The sequence below is a fragment of the Heterocephalus glaber genome, unplaced genomic scaffold (genome assembly GCF_053883595.1).
Source record: "Heterocephalus glaber isolate CG9 unplaced genomic scaffold, H.glaber_assembly_v1.0 deba00001509, whole genome shotgun sequence".
NCBI lineage: Eukaryota > Metazoa > Chordata > Mammalia > Rodentia > Bathyergidae > Heterocephalus > Heterocephalus glaber.
Genome location: NW_028258325.1, coordinates 35,698,547 through 35,724,909, shown reverse-complemented (window position 1 = coordinate 35,724,909; position 26,363 = coordinate 35,698,547). Strand labels below are relative to the sequence as shown.

Below are 26,363 nucleotides of genomic sequence, written 5' to 3'. Positions count from 1 at the left end.
CCTCTTTGTGTTTAATTTCTTGTCTTGCCTAATGGATTTATTCTGCTGGGCTTCCTGGGGTTGTGGTCTTCATGGTCTTTTCCTAGGATATTGTCTAAAAATTTTTGGAGTGCTGGTTTGGTATTCATGAAGTTCCTAAGGTGCTCTTTGTCATGAAAGTATCTTATTTCTCCATCTGTTTTGAAAGAGAGTTTTGCAGGGTACATCAATCTGAGTTGGAGGTTGTTTTCTTTTAGGCCTTAAAAAACTTCACTCCATACTGTTCTTCCCTTGAGGGTTTGTGTTGAGAAGTCTGCTGTGAGTCTGATGGGCTTTCCTTTGTATGTGATTTCCTTTGTATGTGATTCTTTTCTCTAACTTCTTGTAAGATTTTGTTCTCCTGTTGAGTTTCTGGAATCTTTTTTTTTTTTTTTTTTTTGGTACCAGGAATTGAACTCGGGTCCTTGCACTTGCACAGCAGGCAATGAAACCACTGAGCTAAATCCCCGGCCCCTGGAATCTTAACTATTATATGCCTAAGTGTAGATTTTTTTTTGATCATGTCTAGTTAAAGTCCAATATGCCTCACTCATCTTTATGTCAACTTCTTTTCCACTCCTCAGGAAGCTTGTTGCCAGTACTTCTGTGAACAGTTTTTTATGTCATTTGTACTCTCTCCTTTTTCTTCTTTAACTCCAATCACTCTTATGTTATTCTTCTTTGTATCATCTAGCAGCTGCTGGATTGATTTCTCATAGTCCCTTACTAACTTTAATTGAAATCCTGTCTTCTATATCTGATATTCTATCCTCACATTGGCTCATCCTGCTGTGTAAACTTTCAATGGAATTTTTAATCTCATGGATATCTGTTTGCAACTGTTTTATGGATTCCTTTTGTTTCCTATGCTGGGATTCCTTCATGTTCCTCAGCTCCTCTATTTTTTTATCTGTGTCCTCTCTAGATTTATTAATCACATCTTGCACTATGGGCACAATTTTGTTGTTATCTGAGAAATTATTTCTGATTTCATTTTTTCCAGATCCTCTTTTGTTGCCAATTCAGGGAGTCCAGGTTGTTATCAGATCATCCCATCTCTTTTCCCTTTGGGGTTGCCTTAGGTGATCTGGAAGTCTGGTTTTGAGACTTGTTTACATGTCTTCTTATTTCAATAGGTGCAGCCTGCTGTGCCTTTGTTGAAGAAACTTTTTGCACACCCAGTTGTCTCAATTCTCAGCAAGCCACAGAGCTCCCTTTTCTCTGCTGCTCACCAGTACACTAATTACTGGATTCAGAAAGGTGGCCTTCTGGATCCCTGAGCTGTCCTGTGGTCTGGTTGGGCTTCTGGCTGAGTTCTGGTATCTAGGTGTGCCACTGGCTATGGCCCTGTGTACCTTTTGTCTGGGAGTGCCTTTGGCTGAGGGCTGTGCACCCCAGTTCCTATTGTGTGAGCAAGCTTCTGGCTAGGGCCTCACGCACTTACCAGTGGTATTGAGGTGAACCTCTGGCTGTTGCTTGTGTGCCTGTGCAGCTCTTTGCCAGACAGACCCTTGGCTTGGGCCAGTGTGCCCCAGCCTCTGTGGTCAGGGCAGAGCCCTGGCTGGGATCTGCTTGCAGCCACACTGTTCTTGTCCACACTGCTGTTCCCCCAACAAAGGTGGTCTGGTATGCCTTTATTGCAGTGATTTTCTTCACTTTTCTGGTGGGCTTTAATTTTCATCAAGGAGCCTCAGAGAGGCCCTCTTTCTGTTGTTCACTTCTCTCTATTTTCTTGAGCTCAGAACAATGTCCTTTATGAGCCCTTCAACTCTGTGCTGTGGATCCAGGTAATGGCTAGGCACAGTCATGGTGGGGGATGCTGGTGCCCACATGGCTCAACTCCTCTGTGCTGGGGGGGGCTCTGCTTCTCAGCATTCTGGGGCAGTGGTATGGCAGCCTAAGAGGCCCACCTCCTCTGTGCTGAGAGTGGGGGTGTCTCTGCCTCTCTTTTCATTTTTAGTGAAGGTGAGTTCCTAATTAAAATTTCCCACTGAGCTGACAGAGAGTCATACTGAAGTACTTATACTGTCTCATTTCTTTATTGACTTCATGGAAGAAATGTGAAGGAAGATAGAATTAATATTATACAAAAAATTTAATTCATACTTAAAATACTCATCTCATTTTAAATAAAAATCAACTTGTCCATTTTTAAAAACTTTACATACTTCACACTGCATCCTCTTTACCAGATGTAGCATTAAAATTAATTATATTGTTTTACTTTTAGTCATATTTTGTAGCAACGATTTCATTACTGCTATCATGCCTACTCCCAGAATAGTTTCTTATTATAATGCTCTAGTCCCACACAATTTTAGTTTTACTTCTTTTAAAGACAGAACAAAGACAAGCTGTGAATTAAAACCCTCATGAAAGATTTAGAAAGAATGTGCTGAAGTTGCTATCATGGTTTGAGTATATGCCAGATTAATTAGGAAAAATACTTCTTGATAGTTTCTTGACACATCCATATCACTGGATACCACACACCCTAAGTATGTTTGCTTAGTTTCTCCTTTGTCATTTCCATAAGGATAATTGTATACTCAAGAATTTATACTCTTTCTCCTCTGAAGTGTTATCATCATATGACTGATTGATTTGGGACCTTTCATGTTATTGTGCCTTAAGAGCAACTTGATCTAAGCAATTTCTACTAAAGCAGACACCATGATCCATGGGAATAGTCTTGGACTAGGAAGTAGAATCCCAGATCTTATTTCCAGTTTGGTGACAACATTTGGGCTTTTCTGTAACCTATCTGGAAGCCAGTTGCCTCTGTATTAAGTAAGAACAGACTAAGCTAGGGGCCACACATTCAAAGGTTTTTCTAGGACTAAACAGGTAAATCAAATGTGGGAAGAAGAATAATGTAACTTAACAAAAATAGTAGAGAATCTGAGTAACTAGATTCATGTGCCCTTTAAAAGGCATTTGAATTTAAAATAATTTTAAAACACTATTAGAAACAAACTTCTGAAAGTTGAATACAGCTTTCAGTCTAATTGTGATTCCTGGATGATACAGTTTTCAAGTACCTTCCAATTATAATCATTTGTAGAATTATTCTGAAACAGCAAGTAATAATAACTGAAACAACACAAGTAATAACAACAGAGTTACCATTTATTTAATACTTGCTATATGTTGATATCTTATCTAGAGACTTTACTTACAGTAACTCATTTTAATTCTCACAACTCAGTGAGGTAGATTTATTGTTATAATTCCTCTTTTCCAGGAGAAGGAATTGAGGCACAGGTGGCTTAAATAACTTCCCCAAACTAATCCCCATACAAACCTGTATGTATGGCTATAAAATTTGTCACAGTGCCACAGATCAAAGAAAATTATGTTTAATGATTTTCATAATTGATTAAGTATTCACATCAAAACTTTAATAAAGAGACTTAATGAAGGCTAAAAATAATATTTGAAAGTTAAGAAATATTTTTACAGCAATGTTATTTAATATTCTACTCCATTAAAAGTAACAAAGTGATCAAAGTTATTTTAATATCTATATTAATGAAATAGTTTTGTGTGATTAGAAGACATTGTTATAAGCTAGGAAGTAAGAATAGGGCTAATGCTTTAGAAAAAGTGAATTGTCTAAAATGTTGATAATTTTTAAAGTTAAAGGAAAAGGGTTTTATCAGTGTCACTGGAAAGCTAATATAGCCATAGAATCAGAAGGGGAGGGGAATAGGGAAAAAGCAGAACAATCAAGATATATTATGTACAGGTACAAATTCCCTATGATGAATGTGATCATTACATATATCAAAAGCTTACCGATAAAATTAATTTAACAAAAGAAGGGGAGAAAAAAAGTAGTTTCCAAAAATCAATTGGTTTTTAGAACCAACTGTTCTGTGACCTCTTTTATTAGGCTATATTATCATTACAATCTGATCATAAAAATTAACAATTTAATTTCATCCAAAGTACCAAACGAGATCATAATCATTAAAGTAAAATAATTTGGATTTCTAAACTCAGTACCAACATGCAAAGATATTGAGGATTATTGCTTCCATTCTTACAACAAGAAAAACTTCAGAAAATTTCAATGTAGACTTTTCTTGGGCCTATGAAATAACTGTGGTTTTAAGATAAATTTCTACCCTGAAATCTGAAGAGACAGATGCATTTAAGGAGATGTAACTAAGATCTACTCAACTGGAGGAGAAGTCAACAAAACAGAAACTGATAGGAACACTTAAATGATAATTTCTCATCTATTTTTCTACTTCTGTAATTATTAAACTGACAAATAATAGTTATACATATTCATTGGGTACATTATGCCTGAATAATATTCCAATATTACAAATAATATTATATTCATCCATTGATAGACACCTCAGTTGATTCCATATTAAATGGAATATAATTAATAATTTTTAAAAACCACTAGATACTAAGTTTGGGCTAGCATAAGAGGAAGAAAGGTCACTTGCTGTTGTATTAGGGGGTCCTCTGCATGTTCATATATTTTACAGTTCCTGAACATGAAGGGCAGGAAAGAGGAATTAGGAATATTCTATTACTCTGTTAGGACACTTACAGCACACATGAAGCTATATAATGACATTAGAACATGAACATAGATTATTGAAGATGTATATAGTAATTGTCATATATGTATACTGAAATTGAACAATTAAGTAAATGATTGACAGATGATGAGAACCATATTTCTCATCCTTCAAAGTGGAAGTTTAGAAATAAACAAGGGTATGAGTCTGGAATAACCCATGTAATATTATTCCATGTTGCAGGCATCAGCTGAACTCAGGCTTAGCTTAATGTACACATAAATGATGGCATATAGAAATATTTACAGATATGTGTAATACACAGGTAGTGTATGGCCATATATTTCCTTACTCTGTCAACTAATAGGGGCTAGAAACAATGACATCCCTAAAGCAATGAATACACTTAGCACCCTCAACACCCAGACACTTCTTCCTTTACAATAAAATGAGCCCCAGATCCTTGGAGAAATGGGAAGTTCTAGGAAAAAAGCAAAAGTTAGACAAGATATAAAAAATGCTCCAAACAAAAACAAAAAACTTTAATGATAGAGTGTGTCAAAAAGACTCAAGAATCATTGGAATTTCAGTGACTGCTATAGTTTATATGTAAATGTCCCTGCAGTGGATTACTTAATGATCAACTTGGAATGCCCAACTGAACTGAGTCAGTGTGGTTCTGGGGGTGAAAGACTCACCTGAGATTGTTGCCAATGGCATAAAAGGAGAACTGGAGGGGAAAATTGGATGAGGTTGATTTTCCTGGAGAAGCTTTCCACAGCTGGTTTTCCTGATATGAACTCTGCTGTTCATTTCCATGGAGGAGATTGGGTCCATGCTGTTGCTGGGAATGGCTGCTGCTTTCTTTAGGAGAGCTCTGGTCTTTGTTCTGGTAACTCCCTGCCATGGGCTTGAGGCCACTGGTTGGACTAGTGCAGGACATTGCTTTGTGTGCTAGGCGTGCAACTGGACTTGTGTGGGATGCTGACTTGGGATACAGGGCCTCAGTTAGATTCTTTGGGTATCTAGCTTGTGGACAAATTTCTTGTACTCCTCTGCATTTGACTTTATGGGTGAATAGTATAAATCAATCCTATAAATTATGTGTCATGTATTAAATCTATTCCCTTGCAAACCTTGAGTACAACAAAATTTGTACAAGGAGTTGGATGAACCATATGATCAACTGTCAGAGGAAGAGAAGGCTAGGGCCTGGTTTATGGATGGCTCTCCATGTTATGCAGGCACTATCCACAAGTTGCCAACTGCATCACTATAGTCCCTTTCTGGGATATCCCTGAAGGACAGTGGTAATCATCACAGTGGGCAGAACTTTGGACAGTGCACCTGGTAGGATATTTTGCCTGGAAGGAGAAATGGCCAGATGGGCACTGTATACTGATTCATGGGCTGTAGCCAATGGTTTGGTCAAATGGTCAGGAACTTAGAAGGAACATAACTGGAAAATAGGTGACAAAGATATTTGGGGAAGAGGTATGTGGGTAGACATCTCCAAATGGGCAAATGATGCGAAAATATTTGTTTCCCATGTAAACATTCACCAAAAGATGAGCTGAGCAAAAGAGGACTTTAACAATCAAGTGGATAAGATGATCTGTTCTGCAGATAGTGACCCACTTTCTTCTTCAGCCAATCCTGTAATTGCCAAATGGGCTCATAAACAGAGTGGGCATGGTGGCAGGGCTGGAGATTGTGCATGTGCTCATCAACATGGACTCCCACTTACCAAAGCTGATCTAAATACAGCCACTGCTGAATGCCCAACATCCCATCATCAGAGATCAATACTGAGTCCCCAGTATGGCATCATTCCCAGGGGACGATCAACCTGTGGTCTGGTAGCAGGTTGATTATATTGGAGCACTTCCATCATGGAAGGGACTATGCTTTGTTCTTACTGGCACAGACATGTATTCTGGATATGGATTTGTCTTCTTTGCATGTAATCCTTCTGCCAAAAATACCATCCATGGACTCACAGAATGTTTTATCCACTGTCATGGAATTCCACATAGCATTGCCTCTGACCAAAGAAAACATTTATGGCCAAAGAAATGAGGCAATGGCCTCATGCTCATGGAATTCACTGGTCTTACCATGTTCATCATCATCTAGAAGCAGCTAGATTGACAGGAAGGTGGAATAGTCTTTTGAAGACATAGTTACACCACCAGCTAGGTGTCAATAGCTTGTAGGGCTGGGGAAAAGTTCTTCAAAAGGCTGTATATGCTTTGAGTCAGCAGCCAATATATGGTACTGTGTCTTCCATAACCAGGATTCACAGGTCCAGGAATCAAGGGGTGGAAGTGGTAATGGTACCATTCACCATTACCCCACTGATCCACTAGCAAAATTTTTACTTCCTGTTCCCATGACCCTATGTTCTGCTGATTAGAGGTCTTAGTTCCAGAAGGGGGAAGGCTTGTACCAAGTAGCACAACAATTGTACCATTGAACTGGAAGCTAAGACTTCCCTCTGGTCATTTTGGTCTCCTCAAGGCTCTGAGGAAACAAGCTAAAAAGGGAATCACAGTGTTGTCAGGTGATTGACCCAGACTATTAAGGGGAAATTGGACTACTACTCCACAATGGAGGAAAAGAAGAATATACTTGGAGTGTAGGAAATCCCTTAGGGAAACTCTTAGTACTACCTTGCCCTGCTATTAAAGTCAATGAGACACTACAACAACCTAATCCAGGCAGAATGACAAATGGTCCAGAGCCTTCAGGAATGAAAATATGTGTCACTCCACCAGGGAAAGAAACAAGACCTGCTGAAGTGCTGGCTGAAGGCCAAGGGAATACAGAAGGGCTAGTAAAAGGTAGTTCTAAATACCAGCTGACCCTGTGATCAGCTACAGAAACAAGGATTGCAATTGTACTATGTTTCTCCTAATATGGTTCTAATACAATATAATGTTGATAGACCTACTACTGGTTCTTAAGGATTGTTAAACATATGTTACAATGCTCAAGTTATGAAATGTTAAGAGTAAGCATCACCCAAAGAAAACCTGCTGTCTATTCCGAGCAGGGAATTAGTGGATTTCTGTTTGTACACAAGATAGTTCTAACATGTTAGGTGTAATTATGAGCTTGTCTTTGTATCTCAAGACTGGTTTAAAGAAATGTGTCTAGTTGCCAAGGTGACAAGGTGTGTATTGTGATGGTTGATTGTCTCAACTTGAGAAGTTTGCTTAAGAGCAGCTTAACTAAGTTGTCTTAGTAATTCCACACCCTGAGGTGTGGAAGACCCACTCTAGGGTGGCTCTCCCCTGGATGATATAAAGGAGAAATGAGGAAGGACAGATCTGCTTCCATTTCTTCAGAGGAGTACCAGTCTTTGCCTTCAACTTGGACGTCATCTCCTGGCTTCCAGCACAGACTTTTTGGCTTCTGGTGCAGTTCCTACAGCCTGCTGGTGTAGACTCTTCAGCCTTCTATCACAGACCCGTCACTTCCTGACACAGATTGGCATGGGACACTGCAGTGAGCTCTAGACATTCAACTAAATCCTTTTGTCTCCAGTGTGTCAACAGACCCTCTGGACTCCTCATCTGACTCTGTGGGTGGCCACAATAACCCAATCTTATAAATTCATATATATTTGTGTATCTTGTGTTATATCTGTTTCTCTAGTAAATATTAATTGAAACAGCCCCCCAAGAGCCTCATGGGCTCATAGCCAGAGTGTTTGGACTGTAATTGCATTGTGCAGGCTTATAGCTGACTTGCTATTTGGAGGGAGGGAGGTTGGTTAGAAGAGGTAGATTACTGAGGTCATTGCCTGAAAAGGTTTATCTTTCTCCCAGCTCCTCCCTTCACTCTCCGCTTCTCCACTACCATGACAGGAACAGCTTTTCTTCTGCCATACTCCTCTGCCACACTGTTTCTTCTTGGGAGTTTTTCAACCAGGGACTGAAACTTAGGCAAAATAAACCTCTCTTCCTTTAAATTTTGAATGTCAGGTATTTTTTTTCCTAGCAATGAGCAAGGTGATTAAAGACAGTGCCAGTGGTAGAACAATTTGAATAACAAAAGAAATAAGATACTTGCTATGGTTTGGACGTGATTTGTTCCTCAAAAGTTTCAATGTTTGAAGCTTGGTCCTCAGTGTGAGGATGTTGGGAGGTAGTGGGAAGTGTCTGAGGTGAGGTTTAGTGGGAGATAATTAGGTCTTTGAAGGCAAGGATTAGTGCTGCTCTTGCAAAATTAGTTCTCAAGAGAAGTTGTAATAAGAAGAGCAAGACTAGCTTTCCCCTGCTCTCTGGCTTCCTATTTTACCATGTGATCTCTCCCTCACATACACCTTCCTGCCATGATCACACCTGTAATGTTGTAATGCAGTCAAGGGGATCCTTGCCTAAGCCAAAGTACATGCTAATACTGTGCTTTTGAATCTCTGAAACTGAAATAAATCAACCTCTTTTCTTTATCAGTACCAAACTTTAAGAATTTTGTTATAATGGCAGAAAACAAAGTCAGAAGTAGTATTGGTGTCTTAATATATTTTCTGCTGCTATAACAAAACACTACAAACTGGTTAAATTGTAAAACATTGGTGATTTTTTTTTCTCACAATGCTAGATTAAGAAGTTCAAGATCAAGGGGCCAAGTCCGATAAAGATCACCCGATAGCATAAGGGCAAGTGAGCATCCATTAGACAGTGAAAGAAAACTGAGCCAAACTTATCCTTCATATCAGAAACTCTTTTGCCTGTGGTAACTAACCCACTCTCATGATAATGACATTAATCTAATAATGAAGTCCCCACCACCATAACATAATCACCTCCTGAAGGCCTTACCTCCTAATGCCATCACAGTGGGAAAGGTATATTTTAACACATGAATTTGGGGTTGGAGCCACAAGTATTAAGTCTATAGCAGTGAGGAAGAGGAAGAGATTAAGAAAAGGACAAATATCTCACTTTACTAAGTAACTGACCATTCTCTCAATGGACCATGAAAATTGTTCTCCTTATATGAGACACAAATGTATGTGATTGCTAATTCTACCATATCTGTGCAGCTCCTCTGGATTTTGGCAGTACCTTGTAAAGTATGGCCCCTTCTTATAACAGATCCTCACCCAGTAGATTCAAAGAACAGCACTGTTTCATATGCTTTTTTTCCTACATAAAGCACAGGTTCCAGAAAGACCATAGCTTCCTGTGTTATTACCCTAAAATAGCCAGGAATAAGAGGATGAGATGCCTATTAGATGTGGGATATACCCTAGATCCCTCTCTGCTTAGTAATTTCTCACTTCTTACCATGCCATTTCTCCTTAATTCTCCTCTTCTATGTTTTAATAATACATTGGCAAGTTGGAAGGTTTTCCAATGGAACACATGCCCAATAGCTAAATAAATCTGACATCTCTCCTTCTTTCAGGGAGAATTGTTGATGATTTTCTCATTGTTCCTACACTGACTGCTTTTTTCCTTAGCTTAAGAAAGAGGAAACACCAGATCCCTAATTCTCTTCCCACCTGCAAGAGTAGGGTGGTGGTCAGTAGAGGAGCGAGTCCTCCCAAGAAGCTCTTCTGACATGCCTTCCCACTAAACTGCTGCCACCTCTGTAAAACTCAGAAGCATTTAACTCCTTTTATATTTACCCTTTGTACCCTTTGTAATTCCAGAGGAGAAGGGAAGTAAATTCTCTCTCAACAAATAAACTCTAAACAGTATGAAAACAGAGATAATTCACAGTCCTTCAAATTTTTATATAACATAGTGCCTAGTATAGACTGCTATCCAAAATGTACAATAATTCACTTATCTATTCTATAGCTACCTATAATTGATCCTTCATAATGAAGCATGATCTGTCATATTATGAGGATTCTCACTTAGTAAAGATAATATACTTTAAAGGTCAGAAAGAGATCTTTTATTCATTTTTAAATTTGCTTTATGAACTGTGACACACACTATAACCACATTAGAAGCCTCTGCTGGTGACACTGACTCACAAAGTGCATTGGTATCTACTAATAGTTTGGTTCTAACTTTGCAAAAAGTAGAGGAAAATTAAAATGACCTAGAGCCCTATCTCTATTTGGGGGGGGGGGGTAATCTGGGATCAAACTCTCGGGTCCTTGTGCTTGCACAGCAGGCACCAAAATCATTGAGCTAAATCCCTGGCTAGAACCCTATCTAGATATCCCAGTATAGACTCTCCCTAGCCTCTAAATGCATTCTGGATTCAGAAAAGGCACTCGGAAAAGTTTATCTGACAAGCTGATAGTGCAGTGCCACAAAAAATTATTTATCTAGTATAGCAATAACTTAAATGCTTTGCTGACCAATGTTTGCCCTTTTAACATTTGAAAGGATGCTGACTTAAATTTTCAGTTTTGACTGTGACTTGGAGATGGAAATAAAGATGTTCTCTATAATGGGTAATCGGTGTGTTGCATGAATCAGTAACAAGATTTCCCTCCAAAGTCTTGTTAGAAATGCAGAATGCAGGGCACAACCAGGTCTTATTGGCTCAGCTCTTGGATGTGAACAGTATCTCCAAGTGATCCACAAGCAGAGTGCATGCTAAAGGAATAAACCTACTTTATCACTAAACTTTATAACCTGAATTACATGAAAGAGTTAGAGAAAAAAGGAAAGAGGAAGAGAATTTCCTTGGAATGTGTTATTGGAAGGCTGTAACATTTTTTCTCTTCATTACCTTTGAGGGAAGGAGGAGAATTTGAAGAGAAACAAAAGGGAGTTTGGCCTGATGTATTTGTCTTCTATTTTACTAAAAAGTCTGTAGGCAAGAGGCTAGCTAAAAGGCCGTGGTTACATTATAGAGAGGTGGCATTGGAGAGTAAACTGCACTTAAACCAGTTCTAGTGGGTTAATGTGTCTTCTCCTCGTAGACTAAACATGAGCCATAAAGCAGGAAACATCCATGGGCTATGTGAAACCTGCTCAAGTCAGAACTGCCATGGAAAGACACATTCACAGGATGGAACGTAAATATCTGGATACTGGAGATCAAAGAAAAAATCTGCACAGGGCTGGCAGAAGAACAGACATTGCATATATTCAGAGGATGGCAGTTGAGCTGTTGGTCAGAGCAGATGTCCACAATGGTCCAGGACCTGTTTGTGGCCTGTTAGGAACCTGGCCAAACAGCAAGAGGTGAGTATTGGGTGAGTGAAGCCTCATCTGTATTTAGGGTCCCTTAGCATTGTTCACCTTAGCATCTGAGCTCCACCTCCTGTCAGATCAGGAAAAATTTCTCCCACAAAATTGGTGCCTCATGTGAAAAAAGTTGGGAGCTGCTGAGTCAAATACACAAAATTTCACTTGACAAGAGGAATAAGTTCAAGAAAGAAACATGTTGACTATAATCAAAAACTATTATATTTTTGAAAATTTCTAAGACTTTAAGTGTTCTCACTAGAAAAAAATGGTAGAAATGCTAGGTAATACCTATGTTAATCAGCTTGATTAGGCATTTCATAATGCATATGTATTTCAAAACAGCATGTTATATACCATAAATACATTCACATTTTTGTCAATTAAAAATAAAGTTTTTTAGAAAGAGGACAGTAGTTGAAAGGGCCTAAAAAGATCATAGATAAACTCACAAACATAGCCCAGGAGAGGAGGAAGCAGCCTTGGAAAAGCGAAATTCTCAGAAGATACCATCTCAAGATCACATTTTATAAACCATGAAAGACTTCTCTAGCAACCAAAAACCCTAAAGAAGTCAGAAGAAGGCTAATGAAGGAATGATAAGGAGAAAACAAAATGGAAAAATAGAGAAGAAACACCTCATACCTCACACTGTCACCCTTCCATACTGGAGGGACCCAAATTGGAGCATAAAAGAAATGAACTTTGAAAGAAAGGCAAAGTTTTAATTATTATACTAGATTATACATTTTACTTATTGAAATGGGCTCTAAGACAGATCTTTAATTTCTATGTTAGCCTTCCACCACTATAACAAAATGCCTAAAATAACCAACTTATTAACAGAAAGCCCCCCACCCCCACCAGTACCAGGAATCGAATTCAGGGCCTTGTGCTTGCCAGGCAGCCAAGATGCCACTGAGCTAAACTCCCCACCTTCAGAAAGGTTTATTTTGGCTCACAGTTTTTGAAGTTCCAGTCTATGACTGGTTGGGCCTGTGATGATAGCACAACATGGTAAAAGTATGTGGGGAAATAAAACCATACACTGCATGGCCAGGAAGCAAAGAAGAGGAAGAGGGATGTGACAGGGTTCCATAATCCCCTTCAAGGGCATCCCCCCCAAGTATCCAAAGATTTCCCCTAGGGATCACCTCTTAAATGTTCTTCCATCTCCCAGTAATGCCACCCTAGAGATCAAGCCTTTTGAGGCCATTCAAGCTTCAAATGGTAGCACTTTCTTAAAAGAAATAACCACTATGATGCAGCTTGCCTAAAATTTTTCCAACACTTTGTGACTAAATAATCCATAGATTTGAAAGACAATATAGAAAAGGAGTATGGATTTTTGCCCTCATGTTAGAAGCTGCAGCTTATTCTGTTCACTTGTTCTACAAACAAGAAAAGAGTTAGAAGAAAGCAAAATTCCTCTTAGTTTTGACCTTGCTGAGCTTATCTTTACCTATAAACTACAAAGTCAGATAAATTCACAGGAGGCTGGCCAGTTGCCCACTCTGCTTGTCAAATATCCAAGGTCATTGTGGATGCAGTAATCTAAACAGAGTCCTATTTCCAAACTCCCTGTTAAATATTCCCTACTAGTGAATGATAGGGTTAGAGCCTTCAGTAGCATCTTGAAATATCTAAAGTCCACATTTATAACCTGTTATCAATTATGTTCCAAAGTCTATTTGATTCTACAACATTCTCAAGAGTTCATAATATGAGGGGGGAGGAATAGGTGGTAAACTTTCCCCACCTAGAAAACCAATCCCACACCCTCTGTGTCAATTATTCATTGCAGTTTTCAAAGAATCGATAGGCAGGAACATAGGGATTCAAATTCCATGAGTTAAAAGGAAAGATTTTATTTGTCTTCCAGGAAAGTTGGTTTAAACATGCAATATTATTGTTGCATATATTCCATGTCATCACTCAAATAAAGCTCTTGTCACTGAGCTTGCTGGCCATTCACATTAGAGTTCACACCTAACCCAAATCTCTTCCTACATCCCTAAGAAAATTTACTGATTCAATCAACCTCTATCACTGTGACAAAAGAAAGGAAAATGAAGAATAGAAAGAAGGAGTTAACATTACTGAATGCTTTTTCTATGTGTCAGGGGTTACACTAGGCCTTTCCATATGCATTACTTTGAAACATGGTGGCTAATAGTAGGTCATTTGTCCATTTTTTGAAAAAAAATGTATTTTATCTACTGTATGCCAGGAACTTCTCCATGCACTGATGATGCAAACCAAAATATAATTCCTACACACATGGAGCTAATATTCTAATGGACACTTGGAGCATTTTACCTATATTTATCTAGAGTTGGGCATGAAGAAACCAGAATGAGGGGAACATCAAAATAAGTTTAATTTTCTGGTGAAACCATCTCATGCCATTTGTTTATTTGTTTGTTTGTTTGAACTTACGGAAATCTATAATAAAGCTGCTCTTCTGAATCACTACTTGCTTACTAATAGCGGTAAGGGAAAAAAATTAATGCACCATTTTCAGTTAGAAAAAATCAGAGGGAAAGAAACATTTTCTCTCAAGGAGATTGGAAATAGTCAAAGCACTTCATCCTTTAGCATTATTTAATGAAATCATCAGTGAGTCAGAGTAATGAGAACTTCTCCCACCCTGTGTCTTACATTGAATTTCTTGCTCATTTGCATCCAGGAAGCAGCCAACTCAACTCCACAGTTTAATCTTTGGAGGTGGTGAAGTCTGAGTCAGCTGTCTTTCAGTACAGGCCCTCCACATTCAGTCCCTATCAGACTAAATATTTCCTCTCCATCTCAGGCTCCCTTTCCAACTCATTAAGTTCCCTGCAAACAGGACCAAGTGATTCCATTACATTTCTAACTGTGAAACAAAAAATGGATTGAGAAAATTCTACATGTGCAGATTTGTTTTATTTTTAGCTTTGTTTTTTGAAGTTACTTATACCTGAGAATGTCATTCTGAGAAGGTCAGTAAGGAAAATGGTGAAATAAATTGTGATGATAATCAAATTACTGGGGGGAAAAGAGGCTTCTGGATATAGCAAAAATTGGTTAACAGATGTGCTGCAATTTATTCTTATAACAAAGTCCTGATGTACTTTATAATATGCTTCACTCTGTATTTACATCTATAATTGAATTATTCCATGGTTGTTATATTCCTGAGTCAAACAAAATTAAGGTTTCTTTTGTTATGGATCTGAAGTTTTCACATCCTGCTTCCATTCACAATTCCATACTAATCCTCTCCCAAATTTTCATTGGTCCTCTCTCTTCCATCTAATCTCCTTTCTCTCCCAAAACATGTAATCTTGTCTCTAAAGAGGTACAGGATCTGTACCTACTTGAAACATAAAAACATAAAGTGCTCTTTAAACATACTCATCTCATGATTTTGGAAACATTTTATAAACTTTTCTTTTTAACAGAAATTCTCAGAACATACATTGCTGTAAATGCATACATTGCTTTAAAACAAAAGCAGGAGCTTTAAACAAATTACAAAAAACAATTAAGATCTTCTGCTAATCAATGCATGTTGTTTACAGAGTGATAGTAGAACTCAGAGACTTCAATAAAATTGTCAATGCCTTAGGAATAACTTTTAAGCTTTTTGATCCCCATCTTTCAATAGCATCCTGGTCTCTATTCCCACTCATCATCAACATCCCTCATTGTCAGTCTCCTTACATTTTGGATATTTCCTTTATAGATTTATCACTACCTTAGAGGAGATTATATATGTGCATGCTTTTTACCTGTCTTTCCAAACAGACATAAACTCCATAAGGACAGAACTTTGAATTATTCTGTGGTATACGCAACACGTGGATAGGTACCTGACACATAAGTTATTCCAGATATTTGTTAATTACAGGAAGGAACTAAAGAAGAAATCAAGAAGGAAATAATTGCTAGGAAAATTGGTTTTGGGGTTAGAGGCCCTGGGTTGCAATACAGCTTCATTGCTTTTTAAATGTGCTAGATTGCACCTCTGTTTCCTTGCCTACAAATAGAATTAATTTTACTTATTCCACTGAGTTGTTCTAAGGATTAAATGTAAAAATACAGGTAAAATCATCAATCATCATTGCTGGATAGGCACACATCCAAATACACAGGTACTTATTATGCTACTTTCCCTCTTTCACATAAATGGCTCCAAAAGTAGGATGCATATGTGAAACTACCCAGTAATTAATGAGTTCTTGCTGAACTTGAAAGTGGATTATAGGACATGGCTCCTATATCTATCTGGGGCCTACCATAAATAAAGGTCCATCTCAGTGATCTCTCAAGAGTTAAATCTTCTCCTCTTTATTAGATCCTCCTGCTCTCTGTTGCTTTTTAAAATTTAGATCATCCTGAGAGTTGCTCAACAACTTTAGTGTCACAATCAGTTGCACAATTTTTGATGGACAATACTACCAATAATAGCAAAGACATTTGCAAGTGGCCCACCTTTTAATATAAAGTAGAGAGCTCAAAGTTATCCCCATCATCATTTCGTGATCACTCACTGGCATTCTGAAATGTTCCCCTGAATGAGAAAAAAATGGATGGAGGCACCACACCAGAAATGTTGTAAGACTTTCTATGTTGCTAATGAGATGATTCTTGATAAATGAGCAAAGTCTATCATATATGACTCTGAAGGAAAGGGAAGGGAAGGGAAAAGAAGGGAAAAGGAAATGACTAGAAAAAGACATTGAAGCATTCTTGGAGATGTTTTGAGGATTTGGTGTTTGTGGGAATCCACTGTGTGCACTTCTTGCCTGGTGACATGGAAACACTGGGCAAGGCAAGGAATACAAGGGATTAAATTGGTAATATGCAAGCTACCAAATTTAATCCCTTTTGTTCCTTAAATACTCTTTTAAACAAAAGCATAATTATGCCATGTTTATAATGGTGAAATAAAAGAACATTTCTATATACAAAAAGCAAAGGCCAAGGTAAACATTTCTCTAAATAATCCATTTTTAAATCAGCAAGGTACCCATTGTAACATTAGAGAAATTTTGCTTGCATGCATATTCAGAAACTGAGAGGTTTCCTGTTGCTCCTGAATGGACTTCTGAGACTATAAATTAAGGACACAACAGTACAAATTACCTAATAATTGTGAGCCAACAGACCTTCCTGGGTTTATTAAGAACTAAATAAATGAGCTCAACTATCCTCCAACCACCTTTACACTCCAATGCCAGCCCCCATCTTGCATCAGAAGAAGATACGAGGGAACAGAGGACCATTTGAGTAGGCAATTAAGGCCTAGAAAAACAAAGCGATCCCTTATCCACTTCTCTCCCTCCTGATGGAGAAGTAAGGAAGATGGCTTCTCCACCAAGTCAAATCAGCAGAAATCCAAGAAAGCCAGTCAACATGGCTGAAAGATACATAGAAAAAACTAGACTAGCAATTGTTTCAAGGTTGGATGTCTATGCAACAACTGTGTTGATCAATGAAGAAACAGAAGAGAGTGCAGATGACATAAAAAATTTCTTCACAGAAATAATGGCAGAAAACTTTCCAAGCAGGGGAAAAGAGCTTGACATATGGATAAGTGAGGCATATAGGACTCCAAGTAGCCTTGATCAAAAAAAAAATCTACACATAGGCATATAATTGTTAAGATTCCAGAAACACAACAGAAGAACAAAGTTCTCCAAGCAGTCAGAGAAAAGAAACAAATCACATACAAAGGAAAGCCCATCAGAATCATAGCAGACTTCTCAACACAAACCAGCAAGGCAAGAAGAGCTTGGAGTGACATATTCCAAGCCCTAAAGGAAAACAGCCTCCAACCCAGATTGATGTACCCTGCAAAACTATCTTTCAAAATTGATGGAGAAATAAGATACTTTCATGACAAAGAGCACCTTAAGAATTTCATGAATACCAAACAAGCACTCCAAACATTTTAGACAATATCCTAGGAAGAGACAATGAGGATCCCAACCCCAGAAAGCACAGCAGAATGAACTTATCAGGCGCAACAAGAAATTAAATGTAAAAGGGAAGGATCCAACAAAAAGAAAAAGTCATGGCAATGATAAGTCAATACATTTCAGTTATAACCATCAATGTTAATGGCCTCAATTCACCAATCAAAAGAAATAGACTGGCAGAATGGGTCAAGAAGCAATACCCAACAATATGCTGCATACAAGAAACACACTTGGTCCCATTTGACCCAGCTATTCCCCTACTGGGTATCTTCCCAAAAGAATTAAAAGAATCATACCACAGTTATATATGTGCACCTGTGTTCATAGCAGCACAGTTTGTAATAGCTAAAGCTTGGAAGCAGCCCAAGTGCCCATCAACTGGAAACTGGATAAAGAAAATGTGGTTTTTTTAATAAAATGGAATACTACTCAGCAATAAAAAATGAAAAACTAGAGTCATTTATAGCTAAATGGATGCATATCGAGGCCATACTCTTAAGTGAAATAAATAGGACACACATGTGTAAATACCAAATAGTTTCTCTAGTGTGAGAAATTGATAGTGTAAACAAGAGTTAAAATGATTAAAATGAATAATTGGTAATTTGAAATAGGAAAAAAGGTCCAAAGATGAAGGAGTGAAGGGAGGGAAAGGGGAAAGGAAAAGAGGGAAAGGAAAAACTATGAGAAAAGAGGAAAAAATGGAAATGCAGTCTATGTAAATAGGGAAGGGTGGAGGGGGTGAAGGGTGCACAGGTAATGGGGAAAAACATAAGAACCAAGATATATCATGTACAGGTACAAACACCCAATGATAAATGTAAACGAATTGTATACCTAAAATGTACCAATAAAATGTACCAATAAAATTTATTTTTTTTAAAAAAACACAATTCAAAATGAAACTCATGGACTGAAAATTAAAGGGTAGAAAACAATATTCCATGTGACGGGAACCTGAAGAAAAGCAGGAGTAGCTATCCTCTTTGCAGATCAAGTAGATTTCAAACCAACACTGATTAAGAGAGACAAAGAAGGACATTACATCCTTGTAGAGGGAACAATCCAACAGGAAGATATAACAATCATAAATATCTATGCACCAAACACTAGTGCACCCAACTATATAAAACAAATACTAACTGACATGAAAAGTCATATATGCTCTAATACAATTGTAGTGGGGGACCTCAATACCCACTGTCACAAATAGATAGATCAACTAGACAAAAAACAAGCAACAAAATACTAGAACTCAATTGAACTCTTGAGCAAATGAACTTCACAGATGTTTACAGAGTCTTCCACCCCACAAAATCAGAATACACATTCTTTTCAGCTGCACATGGGTCATTCTCCAAAATAGACCACATTCTTGCCCATAGAACATGTTTAAGTAAGTGCAAAGGAACTGAAGTTATCCCTTGTATATTATCAGACCATATTGTGCTGAAATTGGAGATCCATAGCAAAAAAAACCCAACAAAAATTTCATAAACACATGGAAATTGAGCAGCACACTTCTGAATAACCAATGGGTCACAGAGGAAATTAAAGAAGAAATCAGACAGTTCCTTCAATTAAATGAAAATGACAATAAAACATATCGGAATCTATGGGACACGATGAAAGCAGTCTTACGAGGGAAATTCATAGCAGTGAATACACATATTAGGAAAACAGAACGAGCCCAATTAAACAACCTGATGCTGAACCTCAAGCTTCTAGAAAAAGAAGAACAGAACAAACTCAAAGCTCATACAAGGGAGGAAATTATAAAGATCAGAGCAGAAATCAATGAAATGGAGACTAAGAGAAAGATACAAAGAAAATCAATGAAGCCAAGAGTTGGTTATTCAAAAGAATGAACAAAATTGACAAACCCTTAGCTAACCTTATCCAAAAAAAGGAGAGAAAAGGCCCAAATCCATGCAATTAGGAATGAAAAGCACGAAATTATATTGGACCCACCAGAAATCCAGAGGATCATCAATACCTACTTCGAGAACCTATATGCCAATAAGATGGACAACACAGAAGAAATGGACAGATTCCTAGATACATATGAATTACCAAAGTTGAATGAAGAAGACCTAAAAATTCTAAACAACCCAGTATCAATCAATGAAATTGAAAATATAATTAAAAACTTACCAACTAAGAAAAGCTCAGATCCTGATGGTTTCACTGCTGAATTCTACAAAACATTTAAAGAGGAAATACTGCCACTACTGTTTAAAATCTTCAGTGAAATTGAAAGGGAAGCAATACTCCTAAATTGATTCCTGGAAGCAAGCATCACCTTTATCCCCAAAGAAGAGAAAGACCCAACTGGAAAAGAGAACTATAGGCCAATCTCACTAATGAACAGAGATGCAAAAATCCTTAATAAGATACTGGCAAATAGAATGCAGAAGATCATCAAGATCATACACCCTGACCAAGTGGGATTCATCCCAGGGATGCAGGGATGGTTCAACATATGAAAATCAATCAATGTAGTACACTATATTAATTGAGCCAAGGACAAAAGCCCTATGAATATCTCCAGAGGTGCAGAAAAAATATTTGACAAAATCCAACATGCATGTATGATAAAAAAAAACTACAAAAAATTGGAATAGATGGTCTCTACCTCAATCTGATAAAAGCCATCTATGAAAAATCAACAGCTAATATCATACTAAATGGTCAAAAACTGAAATCCTTCCCACTAAAATCAGGAACAAGTCAAGGATGTCCACTATCACCACTCCTGTTCAATATAGTTTTGGAAACATTAGCCAATTAGACAAGAGAAAGAAATAAAAGGAATAAAGATAGGAAATGAAGAAGTCAAATTGTCATTATTTGCAGATGACAAAGATGCTCTATATAGAAGACCCCAAGAAAGTCACAAAAAGTGTTTTAGGCTTAATAACCAAATTCAGTAACATAGCTGGATACAAGGTCAACACACAAAAATCAATAGCTTTCCTCTCCATGAACAACAGACTCACTGAAACAGAAATAGGGCAAACAATTCTTTCATAATAGCATCCAAAAACTGAAATACCTACGAATCAACCTAACAAAAGAAATCAAAGACCTCTTCTCTGAAAACTATAGCACTCTGAAAAGAGAGATTGAAGATGATATCAGGAGATGGAAAGACATCCCCTGCTCCTGGGTAGGAAGGATCAACATAGTGAAAATGGCCATACTTACAAACCTGCTATATAGATTCAATCCAATCCCAATTGAAATCCCAGCAGCATACTTCGCAGACCTTGAGAAAACAAACTAAAATTTCATTTGAAACAAGCAGAGACCCAGAATAGCAAAAACAATTCTAGGTAACAGAGACATGGCAGGCGGTATCACAATCCCAAACTTGAATCTATATTACAAAGCTATTGTGATTAAAAACAGCATGGTATTGGCAAAGAAACAGACCTGAGGACCAGTGGAACACATTAGAAGATGGTGAAACAACTCCAGATGCACTCAGCCAACTCATCTTCAATAAAGGGGCCAAACACCCTCACTGGAGGAAAGATAGCCTCTTTAATAAATGGTGTTAGAAAAATTCGGTTTCAACTTGTCAAAGATTAGAACTAGACCTATATCTCTCACCATGCACTAAACTAAAATCAAAATGGATTAAAGATCTAAATATAAAAGCAGAAACTCTGAACTGATTGGAACAGAGGTTAGATAGAACTCGTGAAGACATTGGTGTAGGAAAAGATTTTATGAACAAAACCTCAGTTGCCTGTGAACTAGCACAAACAATCAACAAGTGGGATCTCTTCTTATTAAAAAGCTTCTGCGCAGCAAGAGAAACCACCAGCAGTGTGAAGAGACAACCCACAATGTGGGAAAAATCTTCACCTGCTCTTCCTCAGACAAAGGCCTACTATTTCGAATCTAGAAAGAACTTTTAAAAAATCACACCTTCCAAATTTAAAGACCCAATCCGAAAATGGGCATCTGAAATGAACAGACATTTCTCAGACAAGGAAGTAGAAATAGCAAATAAACATATGAAAAAATGTTCAACATCACTGATCATTACAGAGATGCAAATGAAAACAATGCTGAGATTCCACCTCACCCCAGAAAGAATGCCTGCTCCCATGAAATCAACCAATAACAAATGCTGGCAGGGATGTGGGGAGAAAGGAACCCTTCTCCACTGCTGGTGGGAGCGTAGACTTGTGCAACCACTGTGGAAATCAGTATAGAGATACCTCAAAGAACTAGGACTGGAAGTCCCATTTGACCCAGCTATTCCCCTGCTGGGTATCTTCCCCAAAGAATTAAAAGAATCATACCACAGTGATATATGTGCACCCATGTTCATAGTGGCACAATTTGTAATAGCTAAAACTTGGAAGCAGCCCAAATGCCCATCAACTGGAGACTGGATAAAGAAAATGTGGGTTGTTTTTTTTTTTATAAAATGGAGTACTATTCAGCCATAAAAAATGAGAAATTAGAGACATTTATAGCTAAATGGATGCACATTGAGATGATACTCTTAAGTGAAATAAATAGGACACACGTGTAAATACTGAATAGTTTCTCTAGTGTGAGAAACTGAAGTGTAAATAAGGACTAAAAGGTATAATAATGTGAAATAGGAAAAGTGGCAAAGCAGAAGGGGAAGTGGGAGGGGTGGGGAAAGAAAAGAAGGCAATGGAATTAATGTGAGAAAATGTAAAAATGGAAACAAATTCTTTGTAAATAGGGAGGAATGGAGGGGTTGAAGGCAGGTCAGGGGAAGGGGGAAAAATAAGAACCAAGAGAGATTATGTTAAGGTGCATATCTCCAATGATGAATGTCATTATATTGTATACCTAAAATGTCCCAATGATTAAAATGAATAATTGATAATACGAAATAGGAAGAAAAGGTCCAAAGGGATAGGGGAAGTGGGAGGGGTAGGGCAAAGGAAAGAAGGGACAGGAAAAATTGTGAGAAATGGAAAAAATGGAAACAAAGTCTTTGTAAATAGGGAAGGGTGGAGGGGGTGAAGGGATGGCAGGGAATGGGGAAAAAATAAGAACCAAAATACATCATGTATAGGTACAAGTTCCTAATGATAAATGTAAATGTATTGTATTAAAATGTACCAATAAAAGAATTTAAGAAAAAAATCATTGAAAATCATTGGATAAAAAAACGGATATTTTAGTACCAGAAAAGACTAGAGTCACTAAGGAATTTGTCTGAAATGTTGATGAAATAAAAGAGATTGGATGAACATATTTAAAGATAGACATTTGAAAAAGTTAAACTGATGAAACAGTAAAACAGTCTTTACCAGAGGGTGATGGTGGGACTGTGAGGGTATTGGTCAAGGGACACCAAATTGAAGTTTGTTTGGAAGAATAAATTTGAGAGATTTATTATATATCCTAGTGACTACAGTTAATAAAAATATATTGTATACTTTAAATTTATTAAGAGAGTATTTAATTCTTTTTTTCATAAAAAATGGTATGTAACTTTAAAATGTGTTAATTGGTTTATATGCTATATATCATAAATATATACAATTTCAATCAATTAAAATAAAATTTTTGAAGACAACCAAAATATAAAGTTATTTATCATTTGAATCTTGCAAGTCACATTATTCAATAAGCTGTTGTCGATGGGCCAAGTGTGTGTATGTGTGTGTGTACATGTACACACACTATTACAATATCTCTTTATATACAAGTTGCCTCCTTTCTCCACCCCCTGCCAAATTTTACCTAGAAAATTAACCATTGTCTTCCAAAGTAGTATTTCCAGCTAAAAACACATGATCTAACTCTGACTCCCAAATGTCGGGACCTCAAGAGAAAAAAAAGAAAACCCAGGTAAAAAGAGGGGATGTGTAACAAATGAAGCCTGGGCAGAAAGCTCATTGGCATTCATTTTCTGGAATAAAGGTGAAAAAAAAGTATTGCAGGTCCAAGTCATAGATAATCCCTCAGCAAAGTAGGCAGAATAATGTATGTATCGGGCTCTGCTTACTAAAGTTCACAAGAGAAAACGGGAAGGAAGAACTATTAGGGGAACCATAATAAGGATTTAATTAGGATCAGTGCAGCCATTCAGTGCTGGAAGAGTGAAACAGCTTTGATTATCCCAGAAGTGTCAAATTTTATAAGAACTAAGATAAATAAAGAAATAAAAAGGAGGAATGGAGAAGGAGGGAGGGAACACCTAGGCTCTGCAGGATCCATACAGTTTGATGACACAAGAAGACCCCCGGCCTGGGCTGCACAGAGCAGGGGTCTGCAGTGGAGCATTGGGATCCTCTCAAAGGTGCTCTGCCCACCCCATGTTAATACATTCTCTAAGATCCTGCGCCCTTTAGCCACATTAACTACACATTACACTGCTATCAGTTATTACTACCTGACGCATTGCTCTAACATATCTATTTCATACTAGCTTTGAGCATCATTCTTCCTCATTTGTGCATTCAGTGCTATGGCAGCAGTAATAAATTAATTCTCATACTGGTACAATAAAGCCTTCTTGGCCGAATGAGCAAGCATATTATTAAAATATTAAACAGTTCCCCTTATTTGAGATAATTGCTTGCTGATATAGACTCATTGTCTGTGCTCCATGCTCATCCCTATCTCCTCCTTTACACCTTGCCAATCGCTGACTCCAGAGAAGGCAATCAGTCCTAGAATTCATTCTCCAGTACGTGCATTCATTGCCCCATAATAAACTTTTTCATTCTGCTTCCTGGCTGCCATGATGGGAATAGCTATTCCTCTGCCATACATCTCTCCCATGCAGTCTAGCCTTTAGCCAGCTGACTGCAATGAAACAAAAAGCAGATGATGTCCTGAATGAAGACCATGACAAGGGACAGAAAGACCCTTATTTTGTGGAAACCTCCTATGGTTATCATCTAGACTTGGATTTCCTCAAATATGTAGATGACATCCAGAAGGAAAATACAATCAAGAAACTGAACATTTAAAAAGTCAGAAACCATCTGTACCATGCCCAGAAACCAGGGCCACCCCAGGTCCACAAGGTGTGTGGACTTCCATTGGATCCCTTTCATCCTCCAACAGTGATGACAACAATCAGTAGCCCAGGTTCCTCCTAGCCAGAGGCCAAGTTACATCAACCACAGTCCCAAGGCCACCTGACCCCATAGAGACCTCTCCCACTTTTCTTCCCATCCCTGAAAATCGACAGCTGTCCCCTCCCTCCCCACAATTCCCAAAGCACAACTTTCATGTCACCAAGACACTGATGGAGACCCGGAGAAGACTTGAACAGGAGAGAGTCACCATGCAAATGTCACCAGGTGAATTCAGAAGGCCCAGGCTGGCCAGTTTTGGAGGCATGGGCTTCAGAAGCTCTCTTCCTTCCTTTATGGGTTCCGGAAACTACAGTGCTGCAATTCACCAGCTTCAAAATGGATACCAAGGCAATGAGGATTATGGTGGCTATGCTCCGGTGGCTGCCACCACTTCCTCCATGGGGAGTTCCATCCACCACAGCCCTCTGAACTCAGGGATCTCCACCCCAGTGACCAACATGAGCCCCTTGCATCTGCAGCACATCTGTGAGTAGATGTCCATTGCCCTGAAGTGCCTGAAGGAGCTCGAGGAGCAGGTGAGAACCATCCCTGTGCTCCAGGTGACGATCTCTTGTCTTGCAAGAGGAGAAGCGGCAGCTGGCCTCATGGCTGAAGACGCAGAGGGCTGCATCACAGAATGACATCTGTGGTGTGAGGAAGCGCTTTTACAGTGCAGGGAATGCCTCCCAGCTGGAACAGCTCTCTCAAGCACAGAGAAGTGTTGGTAAGTTATACACGGACTATGAGGAGGAAGAGATGGAGAGCCTGGAACAGAGCACACAGAGGGTCCAGGAGTTCCGGCAGCTCACCATAGACATGCAGGCCCCAGAGCAGAAGATCCAGGACAGCAGCTGTGAGGCCTCCTTGGCACTCAGGGAGAACGGACAGTGCCCACCTCAGAAGTACCAGTCTGTGGCTGTAGGTGATGATAAGAACATGAATGATATGTTGTGTACCCCCAGGGTTCCAGGGCCTGCAAGGACACAGCTGTAGGGACAGTCACTGAGATGAGGGATTCCAGCATTGTTGTGACAGAGGCCATGCTCTGAGTGATGACAGAAGCTGACAAAGAAATCGAGCTGCAACAGCAGATCATAGAAGCCTTGAAGGAAAAGGTCTATGGCCAGGAAGTACAGCTTAAAGAAACCACCCACAACCGGGGGATGACCAAACTGAAACAAGAGCTTCAGGCTGCTGGATCAAGGAAAAAAGTTGACAAGGCCATGACGGCCCAGCCACTTGTCTTCAGCAAGTTGCGGAGGCAGTGGTGCCAACAAGAGACCAAATGGCTGACAGTCATGTGGACCTGGTGGACACTTGTGTCGGACCTCGGTGCAGGCAAGTAGTGTAGGCATGTCCTGCCAGCCTGAATGCAAGAATCAAGCTGTGGGGCCTGAGCTGCCCATGAATCGGTGGATTGTTAAGGAGAGGGTGGAAACCCATGACCGATGTTCAGGGAGGTCTGTGGAGACCTGTGACAAGTGTGTGGGTGTGGAGGTCAGCATCTGTGAAACAGGCAGCAACACAGAGGCGTCTGTGAGCAACCTGACACTGCTCAAGACAAAATTGAGCTCA

At 38.7% G+C, this 26,363-nt stretch overlaps 1 pseudogene across 1 annotated transcript in view; it reads left to right on the top strand.

Annotated features, from left to right (window-relative positions):
* Window positions 1-26,363, top strand: part of LOC106009801 (KN motif and ankyrin repeat domain-containing protein 1-like) — a 40,292-nt pseudogene that overhangs the window by 8,235 nt on the left and 5,694 nt on the right. Inside the window, exon 1 of the transcript XR_015441346.1 lies at window positions 1-26,363. This exon is cut by the window's left edge and continues 8,235 nt beyond it. The product of XR_015441346.1 is annotated as a KN motif and ankyrin repeat domain-containing protein 1-like (transcript).